Genomic DNA, 13,348 nt, shown 5'->3' with positions numbered 1-13,348 from the left:
AACTTTCTCTCGCACGAAATGAAACCACACGTCGGTGTGTTTCGTCCTTTTATGAAACTCCGGGATTCTTGCGAGTCGAATTGCACTTTGGTTGTCTACGTAGATGACCGTTGCTTCTTCACAAGGCTGCTCAATGTCGAATAACAGTCTTCTCAGCCACACCGCTTCCCGCGATGTTGTCGATGCTGCCACGTACTCTGCTTCAGTTGTACTGAGCGTGACGAGTTTTTGACGTTGACTTGCCCGAGTCACCGGGCCACCAGCCAGCTCAAAAACGTACCCGGTTGTGGATCTTCTCGTTGTTGGGATATTTCGGATGAGAAGGAAAAGGTTTCCGTATTAATTAGTTGACGATAAGGTTTGGATGAAACTCGATAATAAACTTTATTGATACATAAGCAAACGACGTGGTTACTCGCTCTCCTTCGCCGGAAGACTAAAAACGCTCTACGCACATCCGTGCACACCAGCGCTCCTCTCGTCAACCACACACACTGCACCTCCCTTACAGCGCACGCAGGCGCGGGAGATACGAGTTTGATAAACTCACTTTCTCAACACAGACAAACAGCGTGGCTTAAAAAATACATAGATTCAAATACAGATTTGAGAAGAAAATCAAACATTGAATTCGAGAAAAATTTTTATGAATCAATGAACAACGCTGTTTTTTGGTAAGACAATGGAGAACGTTCGGAAATACAGAGATGTTAGATTGATCACGAAATGGGGTGGAAGGTACGGTGCTAGAGCTACTATAGCCAAAACAAATTTCCACAGCTGTACAATCTTCAATAAAAATCTAATAGTTGAAATGCGTAAAAACAAGAGTCAAAGTCAACAAATCAATGTATGTAGGCTTCTTTTGAGACGAGGACCTTAATTCTTGTCTCGCGGGTTATTGAAGGATCTTGAATAACGGGATTATTTCGGATTTGACAAGATTATTCTTTATTGAAATAAGTTGAATGGTTACAAAACGGAATGCCAGACAACGACTAACTCGAACTTCCGGCAAAAGCCACTATCGAACGTTTGTGACACGCTCATTGGCTGCCTTACTGGCCACGCCATTGGTAGCGCTCTCAGGCGCTCGACGAGTCAGACGAAAGAGGCAGGAGAGTATGAAAAACTTTATTTCTCAACAGCTTCTCCATTTTAGATCTTTCAAAATTCTTTATTCACAATTTCCATTATACAGTGAAACCTGGTTAATTGAGATTTCAAGGGACCATAGATTTTACACCATTTGAAGAGGTTTTCATTTATCAAGTTTTCCAATTAGACAGGTTTAAAATACTAGTTATCTCATTTACAGAGGCCCCCCGCTTATAGAGGTCGAAATTTACCGTTATTCCAAATATAAAGGTGGAAATATTAATTGTAAATAAGTATGAGTATTTTTAATGTTTTGAGTTATATAATTAAATAGATTTTTTATATGAATAATAAATGAAACTAAGTGTAAGAATTTATTTATTCATTATAAAAAATAAATATATGTAGTACAGTACAGTAAAGTTTATGACTTAAAGTAATCGGTTATATTGGTTTGTATTTGATGGCTAGTTGCTAAAACCTGTTTCTCGATGGCATAAATTTGATCAAAAATTCTTTGATCGTCAATATTTGACATCTCAAAATACTTATGCAAAGTCTCTAAAGCTTCCATTGCCTCACGCTTTGAAATGTTTACTGAAGTTTCTTCATAAACTTCTTCTATTTCTGCTTCAGTCTCCAAAGAAGAATACGTAGAAACGATTTCGTCATCAGTAAGATCTTCTGAAATTATTACATCATCGTCCATAGAATCGAAATCCTGAAAACTCGGCTGCTGGTCATTTTCGTTGTTCCTACAGGTGAAAATTAGTTTGTTCCATTCTAGAAATCTTGCAATGGTCTCTACCTCTTCTTGTAGGTTCTCAGGTTCAGATACATTCGTCACTTTGAATCCAGCTTTTTTGTAACCATTACTTATTGTGGTTTTGCTAACTGAAAACCAAGCTTTTCTTGCAAATATCATGGCCTGAAGTATGTTGATTTCAGGGTTTTTATCATCTTCTATAGACTTTAGAACATATTGCACAACTTCCTTTCTGTAGTACACTTTGAAGTTGTTGATAATACCCTGATCCATGGGCTGCAATTTACTTGTTGTATTAGCGGGTAAATACAATAATTTAACGTACTCCAATTTTGGCATATTGTTGTGAGCTGTGCAATTGTCGACAAACATCACTATCTTTCGTTTTTGGGCCCTCATATCGGCGTTCACTTTTTTTAACCAATCTACAAATAAATCTGAAGTCATCCAGGCCTTTTTATTATTTTGATAATTAACAGGCAACGTCTTGATACCCTTGAAGCATCTTGGGCTCTTAGATTTTCCAATTAAGAGAAGTGGCAGTTTTTCATTTCCGGACATATTTGCACACACAAGTACAGTAACCCGATCTTTACTCAATTTGCCACCATGGCAAGGCTGACCTTTGAACGTAAACGTTTTATCCGGTAGACACTTGTAGAATAAGCCTGCTTCATCGGCGTTGAATACGTCATCGGGAGTATAATCGTGTAATAAAACTGGAAGGTTTTTAATCCACTCACTACATTCATTGTTGTCCACAGAATTGCTCCCACCACAAATATTTTTAAATGCTATATCGTTTCTTTTCTTAAACCCCTCTAACCATCCATTACTGCCAGAAAAATTGATATGGAGCTTACTTGCAAATTCTTGAGCTTTTTCTTTAATCATTGGTCCGCTTATTGGAATGTTATTATTCCGTACCTGCTTCATCCACGTCGAAAGACATTTTTCGAGTTCAGGATGCTCTGCTGATCTTATTCGTTTAAGCTTCCCTTTTCCATCAATATACTGAGACCGAATATTCTCGTTGTTTTTAATAATTCTACACAAGGTCGATTTTGGTACATTATACTCCGCACACAGTTTATCACGCGACTTTCCACAATCATAGTCTGATAGAAGATTTAATTTTTCAGATACTGTTAATGTGTTATGCTTACGTTTGGACATTTTGTACACTTTTATTCTTATGTTTGCACGTCAAAACTTGAGATAGTACTGACAAAAGAGCATGTACGTGCGAACGATGCGAAAGAAATTCAAATGTTTGTAAACAAACGTGTCTAAGCTTGTCTCAACCTGATAAAATGTCTCGCTTATACAGGGAATTAAGCTGCAGAGTCCCATTTATAGAGGTAAATATCGAAAAAATTCTAGAAATCGAATCTCATTTAACCAGGTTCGTAAAGTTCCATTAACAGAGGGAATTCGATAAAAAAGTGCCGAGACCTCTTAGGAAATCTCAATAATAGAGGTTTCTCACTTATCCAGGTCCCACTTAACAAGGTTTCACTGTAATTATATTAATCGGAAATTTGGCAACCGAGCAAAATTAATGTATACCGACACGGATAGTTTAATATACCACTTCACCGCCCCCGATATTTACAAATTTTGATCTAGAGACATAGGAAACTTTACACCATCATACCGTAGCTCTGGGCTGAAATGCGGGTACGAGCTGGTCGCGTTAGGATGGTTGTTGTCGGCTGGGAACCGAGCTGCGGTGACCGATCAACGGAAGCAATATGAGTCGCTGTTACGAATGTTGACGACAGCCTTCTTATCTTGAATATCTTTGGGTAGTGGTGTGTATGTAAAGACATCGCCTCGTAGTGGCACGTACTTGTTAATGTTGACGGTAAGATTTATAATTTCAAATAACGACCAGCCTGAATCCTTTTCCTGGAAATCTTCCGCCTTTTTCAACAAACGCTCCGTCGCGTTTTCGATGAACCATTCGTTGATATCCGTTGTCTGGAGGATGATTTCATTTCTCGTATTAAAAAATTTGATCTCTTCCACCGTGCAATTATCTTCTCTAACTTCAAATTTACAAGCCAGGACAACGTTGGCTTTCAAGCTTCTGTCTTTCTTTAAAGCGTTTTTTAGTTCTGTCACAGCTAGTACCTTTGCGTCTTCTAGAAATCTCTCCACATCTTTATGCTTCAAATTGACGATGGATCCAGTTCGAATTCTCCCCTCGAAAGCTGATTCCAAATCTTCCCAGTGAACTCGATCGCTTCTTCTTACTTTCCGCGTACCTCCACCCGTTTTCTGAAGACGTTTGAATTTTTCCGCGAGCGCTTTCAAGAGTCCGAGCGTTGTGATAATTCTCATCTTTTCTCCGATCGATGAAGCCTTTCGCAAAATTTTGTTCAGAAGCCGAATATTTTGACTTCCGAATTTTATCCATTTCTGAATCTCTGCCGTTGATGATGATTTGTCCAAGATTTTGTACGCCGATTCCATAATATCGATCAATCTCAAACACTTCGCGGATTCCATCTTGAACTTTTTACTCACGTATAATTGACAAGTTGAGACTTGATGATCATTTGTAGTGATGAGCGTCCTTTTTATAGGGCAGCTGTACGTATAGTTGTGTATGCCCGCGCACCTTTTAGCATTCTTAGAGCGATAGTAACCCGACACCGCAGATCCTTGTCTCTGAATGTACCGCAGCTATCGGTCGGCCTTGCACGCTGGTCTTGACTGAACCCGTTCAAGATTCATCGTAAAGTTCACATGACAGTTACAAGCCAAAAAGAATGTCACGTGGTTGATATCAAACCGGCATCCGAGTGAGTGAAAAACAATTCTTAGAACCATTAATTTTCGAATGTCGCGTGGTTGATAACGTGGAAAAGGAATGTGGGGTGGTTGACGTTACACATCAACAATCCTTTCGTGGGAAAAGAATGCGGGACGGGTAACCGATATCCAGGTCGGTAAGAAAGTTCACTGTGGGTTGGAAGGTAGTGGAGTTGTCCACTTAGTTGATAGCAGGCCCACTCCCGCTGTGTTCAATGAGAAGGTGCACTCAAATAATTAACACTTTGATTAATAGTAACAAAGGAATTTATTAAAGATATAAAGAGTACAAGAGATGTGTAAAGCTTAAGCGTCGACACGCAATTGCCGCGCGAGAGTCACCATGTTCCCCTCTCGCCTTCTTGGCTTTCTCCTACTTCGCCGCTACTCCCACTCTAGCGCTTAGAGAGAGACAGAGTATCTATACCCCACATACTCCCCCCCGAGTGTTAACGACAATAAACAATCTTTGTTATTTATTACAAGTGGAGAAAATATGTTAATCTTTTAATATATAACGCTTTACGTTTTATACAAGATTTCTTAAATCTAAGTATAGAAAAATATAATAGAAAACTTAAAATTACGTTATTCTATTTTACATTTGGTGCGAAGCTAACCTTTGGTTTGCGCGCGTAGGTTCGAATAGCAGGTACCTGCTCCGGCGCTAAGAGATTTTCGATATCCTCTCTTACAAAATACGCAGGTTTTACATTTTCGATGCTTACGCTACGAGTTGTTCCGTTCACATCAATGTCGAAAATTCGATCGGACACGCGTTTAACAACTTTGTGCGGACCTGTGTACGGGTGCTCGAGCGACTTTTTTTATCGTACTATTAACTCTAAGCCATACATGTGAGCAAGTGCTCAAATCTTTGTGAACGAAAATGCGCTTCTTATGGCGATGCTCGACCGGAACAGGCTTAACCGCGCGCATGTGCTCGCGGAATTCTTCGAGAAAGATTTGCGGGTTCGGCGTGAAATCGTCAGAGAGAACGAATTCTCCAGGAATACGCAGTGTTGTTCCATAAACATTTTCTGCCGGTGACGCGCCAGTGTCAAGAACATTTGATCGAAGACCAAGCATTACAATGGACAAAACGCGTGTCCAATTGCTTGTCTTGTGACACATTATGGCTGCTTTTAGGCATCTGTGCCAGCGCTCGATAAGGCCATTTGCGGCAGGATGATACGGAGTCGTACGAATTTTCCTACAACCGGATAATTGCATAAGTGCAGTAAAAAGTTGACCTTCGAATTGGCCGCCCTGGTCACTTGTTACCGTTTCTGGCGCTCCAAAACGAGTGATCCAATGATCTATAAAAGCACGACAAACTGTTTCAGCTTCTATATCTTTTAGCGGAACGGCTTCCGTCCACCGCGAAAAACGATCGATCATGGTAAGAAGATACCTGTAGCCATCGCTAATTGGCAAGGGTCCTACAATATCTATATGCACGTGTTTAAATCTACCGTCTGGCGCTATAAATTCAGCGGGTGCGACATGCGTATGTCGTGAAACCTTCGACTGCTGACATTCTAAACATTCTTTACACCACGTTGCGATATCTTTATGCATTTTAGGCCAAACGTAGCGTTTGCGAATAACACGATCAGTTACCTTTGCACCCGGGTGCGCCTGAGTGTGGAAAAGATCGAAAACTTGTTTTCGTAAAGCTTTCGGTATTACCGGTCTTAACGTTTCGCCTGCTAAATCGCAGAGAAGTGACGTGTCTGTTGGGCCCCACTGAATTCGCTTGAGATTAAGGGAAGATTCAGTGGATTCCAGAAGTTCTTTTAACTCTTCGTCGTTTTCTTGCAATTTTGCAAGTTCTTGCAAACTAAATTCAGTAGCAAGAGCGAGAGAGTCGACGCGCGATAAAGAATCGGCAACGACGTTTTCTGGGCCTGGCAACTGCAAAATTTTTGTCGAGAATTGCGAAAGAAACGAAAGTTGTCGAATTTGACGAGGCGATTTCTTATCAGTACGTTGCTGAAAAGCAAACGTAAGTGGTTTGTGATCTGTCACAAAAGTGAAGTCCCGAGCATCAAGAAAATACTTGAAGTACTTGGTGGCTTCAAAAAGAGCTGTTAGTTCTCGATCGTACGCGCTGTAATTACGTTGCGCTGGCGTGAACTTGCGTGAAAAGAAAGCAAGGGGTTTCCACGCGCCGTCGATCTTTTGCTCCAACGCGGCACCTATACCGACGTCGGATGCATCAGAGACTAATCTTGTTTCAGCTCCGTCTGAAGGATGAAACAAGAGAGGAGCGTTTGCAATACTGTTTTTAACATCGTTAAGGGGAGATATACACCTAGAAAATTGAAAAAATCGATTTTTTTTTTTTTACATTTTCTGAAAGTTTAAGGTCCTTAGAATATTTGGTGAAAATCGCAAATTAATTCTTCGAAAAATAAGGCAGTTATAACCGAGAACTGGAAACGTTAGATTTCTTTTGTGATAGAATTGTACAGTGCTCCCCCCTAAGAAGGTCGAATTCGTCGTCGGCAACAAGCTTTAGATGCAATGGGAATTCCGTCGACTGTAGAAGACCTACACTATGGGCCTGGTATTAATGATTCCATGTAAGTTTAAAATTTCATGATTTTTTAATTCCTAAAATTTCAAACGTGTTTTTCTCAAAACTACGTTTTTCAAAGCGGTACCCAAAATTTCTCAAAAACCAATGTACCGATTGCTTTGAAATTTTTTGTGGTCATTCTATATAATATTACCTAGTATTTGTCATAGGATTTTTTTTTTCGTTACTTACTCTTCATTTTATAGCCAAAGTAATTACACGTTTAAGGCCCGAAAATCGTTACCTATATTCAAATGGCCGCCATTTTGTTAAAAACCAATAATTTTGAAATCGGCTATGACAAGTACTAGATTATAGTATCTTATTTAATAATCTTTTTTTTTTTTTTTCAGATGATTTTTGAAGATACGCCAGTGGGTACCGTGTGCGCCGATTTTTTCAAGGACCTCCAAGAATCCTACGATATCCTTGTATCTTTTTGATATTTGTACATAAAAAAAATTTGACATATATTTGAATGTATGTACTTTTAGATAATGAAAACTCTGATCTAAAATAAATGATTACTTTTCTTTGAAACATTTTTAAAATAGAACCTTTTTTTACGGCTTCTAGGTGTATATCTCCCCTTAAATGCTTTTTCTGACTCAGGCGTCCAAGCAATTGGTCGCTTGTCGTTCTTTTTAGAGTCTTTGAGAAAGTCATTTAACGGTGCTTGAATCTGTGCAGCGTGTGGGATGTTGCGTCTATAAAAATTCGCGATCCCGAGGAAGCGTCTTAATTCTAATCTATTTTCCGGCTTGGGAAAATCGAGAATAGCACGAACTTTCTCTTCGGTTGGCTTGCAACCATTGCTGTTAATTAGATGTCCCAAAAATTCGATTTCTTCTTTTCCGAATTCGCATTTTGAGACGTTAATGAGCGCGCCTATGTCTTTAAGTCGACTACAAACTATGCGCAAGTGCTCTTCATGCTGTTCAGCATTGTCAGAGGCGATGAGAATATCATCAATGTAAGCAAATACGAAATCTAAATCGCCAAGAGCACGAAAAATGTGACGTTGAAACGTTTGACTTGCATTTTTCAAACCAAACGTCATACGCGTAAACTCGAATAATCCAAACGGTGTAATTACTGCCGTTTTTGGGATATCTTTTTCGGCTATACGTATTTGATTGTACGCTTTATACAAATCAATTTTTGAAAATATGCGTTTACCGTGTAAATTTGCTGAAAAGTCATGCAAATGCGGTACCGAAAAGTTATCGGGCTCCGTAATTGCATTTAATCTACGATAGTCGCCGCAGATACGCCATGTCTTGTCTTTTTTTACAGTCATGTGAACTGGACTTGCATACTTGCTTTCAGAAATACGACAATGACCAAGTTTTAAAAGACGTTTAAAATCAGCTTTTGCGATTTTTAATTTTTCCGGCGATAAACGACGCAGGCGTTCGGCTACAGGCCTACCATTGGTTACGATGTGGTGGACAATGTCCTCCTCATCGTTGCCTGTTTGTGGGAGAGGTTTTGGTTCTGCTTTGCCTGTGATTTCAGGGAAATCAGACAAAACTTTAGCGTACACGTCCGCGATTTCAACAACGTTAAATGAAAATGCTGCAACTTTTTTAACAACACCGCGGGTAAACGCATTTGTTTTTGGATCTATGAGCCTACTGTTTTTTAAATCGGGAAGTAAGCCATAGTGTTTTAGAAGATCGGCTCCTATAATTGGATGCGATACATCTGCAACGCAAAAGTTCCACGTAATCGGTCGTATTCCGAGATGAAGAGTACGAAATTCGTTACCGTAAGTATCTATACTCGTGTTGTTTGCAGCAAAAAGTTTAAAAGAATTCGGATTTTTATCAGCTGGGTTTCCAGCGGGTAAAAGCGATATTTCCGCGCCCGTGTCGATCAAGAAAGTCTCTGCAGTCGTTTGATCGAAAACGTGAAGTCGCGAGGAAAGTTGTTGTTGTTGAGTAATGACTTCTGAGGCAGATAGTCATTGCCCATTTTCTGGGTTGTCTACCCATTTGCATGGCTTTTCGTTGGTGCCACGACAGAATTTCGCCTTCTTTCCGAATTTCTGGTGTGTCCAACACAAATCTTTGTTGCTATTGCGATTTTTGGAAGGAGCACGATCGCGACTTCTTGAGCGAAACGTTTTTTCGAGAGAATTAACTTTCGTCGCGAGATTCGCTAAATCTTTGCGAATTTGTTCAAGCGTACTTGTAAGATCATTCGTTTGCGGAACTGATTGCGCTGTTGATGCCGCGGAAACAAACTGAGGCGAGTTATACATAATTTCGTTAGCCAAATCAGCGGCTTTGGCTAAATCATCGTTGCTTTCGTAAGTGTTTGTAACTAATATGCCTCGAATTGTTGGCTGTAGATGATCTAAAAATATCGATTTGATTGCAGTTTCATCAAGCCGGTTATCTACGTTGAGACTACGTATTCTGTTAAGTATCAACGATGGCTTTCCATCAGTTAGGACTTGTCCTTTTAACAGTTGACGCGCTTCAGAAGAAGCTGAATACGCTGAAATCAGCCTTTCTTTTATTCTCACATACGGATCTGCTATATTAGCATCGGTGACGATATCGCGACACGTTTGACCGGTCTCATAATCGAGAGCACCTAAAACGTAATCTGCTTTTGTCCTATCAACCGTTATATGCGCGTTACGGAACGAGGCTTCAATTTGTAGGAACCAGTAAGCTGGATCGTTTCGAAAGAACGGCGGAAGTTTCGGAACTCGCGTTGCTTCGATTTGCGGTTGTGGTGCAGGAATTTCTCGTTGTACCTGCCCCGCTTGAAGCTGACCTAACTGCTCTTGTAGCTGAGCAATTTGCGCTTGTGCCGCAGCAAGTGCAGCCGCGTCTCCCATTTTTGTGACGGAAAAATAAAACCTAACTTACGCTTACGAGCGTATTACAATGAAACTAGCTAAGCCTAGGTACGCCGCAGGCGTCTCACAATTTTCCTAGTGTACGCACGCAGGCGTCTCACAAAAATGATAAAAAACTAGGTTTCTAATTTTTATTTTAACGCGCTAAATTTTAACAATATACTTATTTGTTCAAATATCGATTCACTTTGTTTCGATTCAATATGAAAAACTAAAAGATTCAGTTGTACGTTTTTTATTTTCAAAGAAAAAAGTTTTTAATTTAAAATTAAATTGTATCAGTGACAAAGATATCGAAATAGTCGATTTCTAAGTAAAAGATATCTTATCTCTTTGAATTTCGAAAGAAAGCTTCTCGATTCTCGCTAAACGTAAATACGTTTTCGGTTACGCGAAGAAATTCGAGCTAACTTTGCGTGTACGTGACGTGTTCAAGCGCGCGGCTCGCGAATGTAAACAATTGATGCCTCTTATCCCGAGAATTCGACGAGTTATAACCTGACACTTGTTTGTTCGAGTTTTGCTCTCGATTATTTTTTTTTATTCGCACGCACGCAGTAAATACCTTAAAACAAAGATGATCAGCGATGTTGATTCACGATGTCCAGGATGCGAGCTGTCCTTGGCTCGCTGAAGACGATGTTGGTGGCGTTGAATCGATGAAATCCTCCAAGAAAAATCGCGTTGACACCACGGCAATGCTGCGATGAAAACTGCGCTGTTGGCTGCGTCGAAACGGGCTGCAAAAGCACGTTGATCGGCTGGTGCCTCGATGATGACGGCTGCGGGACTTGGCGCGCTTACGCCTTGAAGATGAAGTCGATTTGCAGACCGGGCGAGCTCTCTCGCACACCGATGTTGAATGGAGAAATCCAGGAGACTGGCAGGCAAGCACTGTGCCAATGCCGATGTTGAGAAGTTTTTCTCAAAAGCTGCTCTCTTTTTGTTGAGAAGAGCGAGCAACGAGTGATAACTCGATGAGAATCGTCTTTCTTTGTGTGACGATGTTGGCTGGATTTTTGTCAATTTTTTTGAATCGATGAACCAGCCTGACGCTGCTAAACACACACTTTTTTGACAGTCGGGGTCACCAATGTGGGTTGGAAGGTAGTGGAGTTGTCCACTTAGTTGATAGCAGGCCCACTCCCGCTGTGTTCAATGAGAAGGTGCACTCAAATAATTAACACTTTGATTAATAGTAACAAAGGAATTTATTAAAGATATAAAGAGTACAAGAGATGTGTAAAGCTTAAGCATCGACACGCAATTGCCGCGCGAGAGTCACCATGTTCCCCTCTCGCCTTCTTGGCTTTCTCCTACTTCGCCGCTACTCCCACTCTAGCGCTTAGAGAGAGACAGAGTATCTATACCTCACATCACGCCCCCCGCTGCGCCCTCTACCGTTGGCAGGCGAGCACTACAGACTTTGACCTTCGGTCGGTATGATTGTCGGCAATGGAGCAGAAGTTTGACCTTCGACCGATAAAAATTGTCGGTAAAGCAGTGCGATTCTTACCGTCAACGATACACGGTAAACGATTTTGACCTCCGACCAATAAGAATTGTCGATAAAGCAGTGCGATTTTTACCGTCAACCGGTACACGGTGAGGTTGCACGTTTTTTGACCTCAAGTCGGTACGGCAGAGCACGTTTTATCTGACGAGAGTGGGGGTAACCTTCAAGGGTTTGCGTCTGAGATGCGTGGAGCGGCTCGGCCGGTAAAGAAGGTGTTTGTACTCAGAACCTCCCTTGCTATGCTACTTTAGTGATTCGAATGTAATCACCTCGTCGAGAAGGAACATTTTTGAAAAGGTTGTACATGGCTCTCAAAAAGTCAATAAGCTCTCAACCTGTACCACGCATGCCAGCCTTAAACGCACAATGTGTTGTGTGATTCCACAGGAATCGATATCAAGTAGCTCTGGATCATCTTTCTCATTTTTGATATCTTCTTTGAAAAGTCGCAGGTATTTGAAGTTGACGTTTGGGCCATCCATCGACAACTGTAAAATCTTCTTGAAGTCATATCTTTGTATTGCTTCCTTAAATGCTTTCAACAACTCCTCAGATGTCGTGTGTTCCAGGAATACAGACGTCAGATATCTTGTACTTACTTCGTTTTTCGCTTAGTCCCAAAATTTGAAAATGACATCCATTTGTTGCTTTTGCGCAATCTTATTAAGACTCTCATCAAATCCAAATACGTAATAATCAAAAGATTTAGCAATATCATCCAGTTGAACCTTGAAGAAAGGACCGAGACCGTACACAATTAAATACGAAATTTTCGTTTCACTCAGTTCTAGTTGCTGTACTTCATCCACCTCATTGAACATATATTTGGACAATGCCACTTTTTTGTGAATTACGTCGAGAGTCGTGATTCATTACTGTCCCCATACACCAGATAGCTTCTCTCTTTGTTGTTGCTTAGCAATAATGGAGACATCGTGGTGTGGTGTAGGTATTTCTCCCACAGCCACTGTAAGGCCTGTATGATGCGAAGAGCTTGCCCGAGTAGTACTGGAGGTGAAAAAAGCTTGCAGATCTATGGATTTTTTCATAGCGGCAGCTTTCTGTATATGCTTGTTGGATTTCGTCATGTGACACTCGACATAGAAATTTTTGGCGGAACTCGGTATCAGTACATTCAATTAGTTGTGAATTTAATTAGAAATCTTGTGGATTATAGCCTTCTACGATTTTTTTTCGCTGGTCTACTTAAATAAAGGCCTTCAAGCTCGTTTTTACCATTTGGCTCCAATATTAAACTTTGACCCTTTTGGGCCACGGGTAAACGTTGTCCGATTGTGCTTAAACTTTGCACACATTTTTTTTTTGGCAAATGAGAGATATGCAAGGGGTGAGAGGTTTGAAATTCCGACTTACCCAAAATAAGGACCACCCTACCCGCACAGCACTCAATATTGTAGCAACCTGGCAGCAATGTAACATGCAACATTAGTAATATTGCGGGCAACGTTGCGGACATATTGCAGCATTGTTGCAATGTCCTCCTATTTCATTGCAATGCAATATTTCTACAATCTTTCAATATAACATTTCAGTAATATTTCGATGTTATATTGCTGAATTTTTTTCAATAGAATAATGCACACAGTTCAACTTGCACGTTATTTTATATTTATCACTTCACATGATAATACTGTACATATATGTATACTTTTAGAAAACACAACAGTT

General features: G+C 40.4%; 1 protein-coding gene across 4 annotated transcripts in view; it reads left to right on the top strand.

The window, feature by feature from the left end:
* TFAM (mitochondrial transcription factor A) overlaps nt 1–13,348 on the top strand; it is a 126,516-nt gene that overhangs the window by 77,906 nt on the left and 35,262 nt on the right. The gene's annotated exons all lie outside the window — the stretch shown is intronic.

The sequence above is a fragment of the Neodiprion pinetum genome, chromosome 2 (assembly GCF_021155775.2).
Source record: "Neodiprion pinetum isolate iyNeoPine1 chromosome 2, iyNeoPine1.2, whole genome shotgun sequence".
NCBI classification, from domain to species: Eukaryota; Metazoa; Arthropoda; class Insecta; order Hymenoptera; family Diprionidae; genus Neodiprion; species Neodiprion pinetum.
This window is presented reverse-complemented; position numbering and strand designations above follow the sequence as displayed.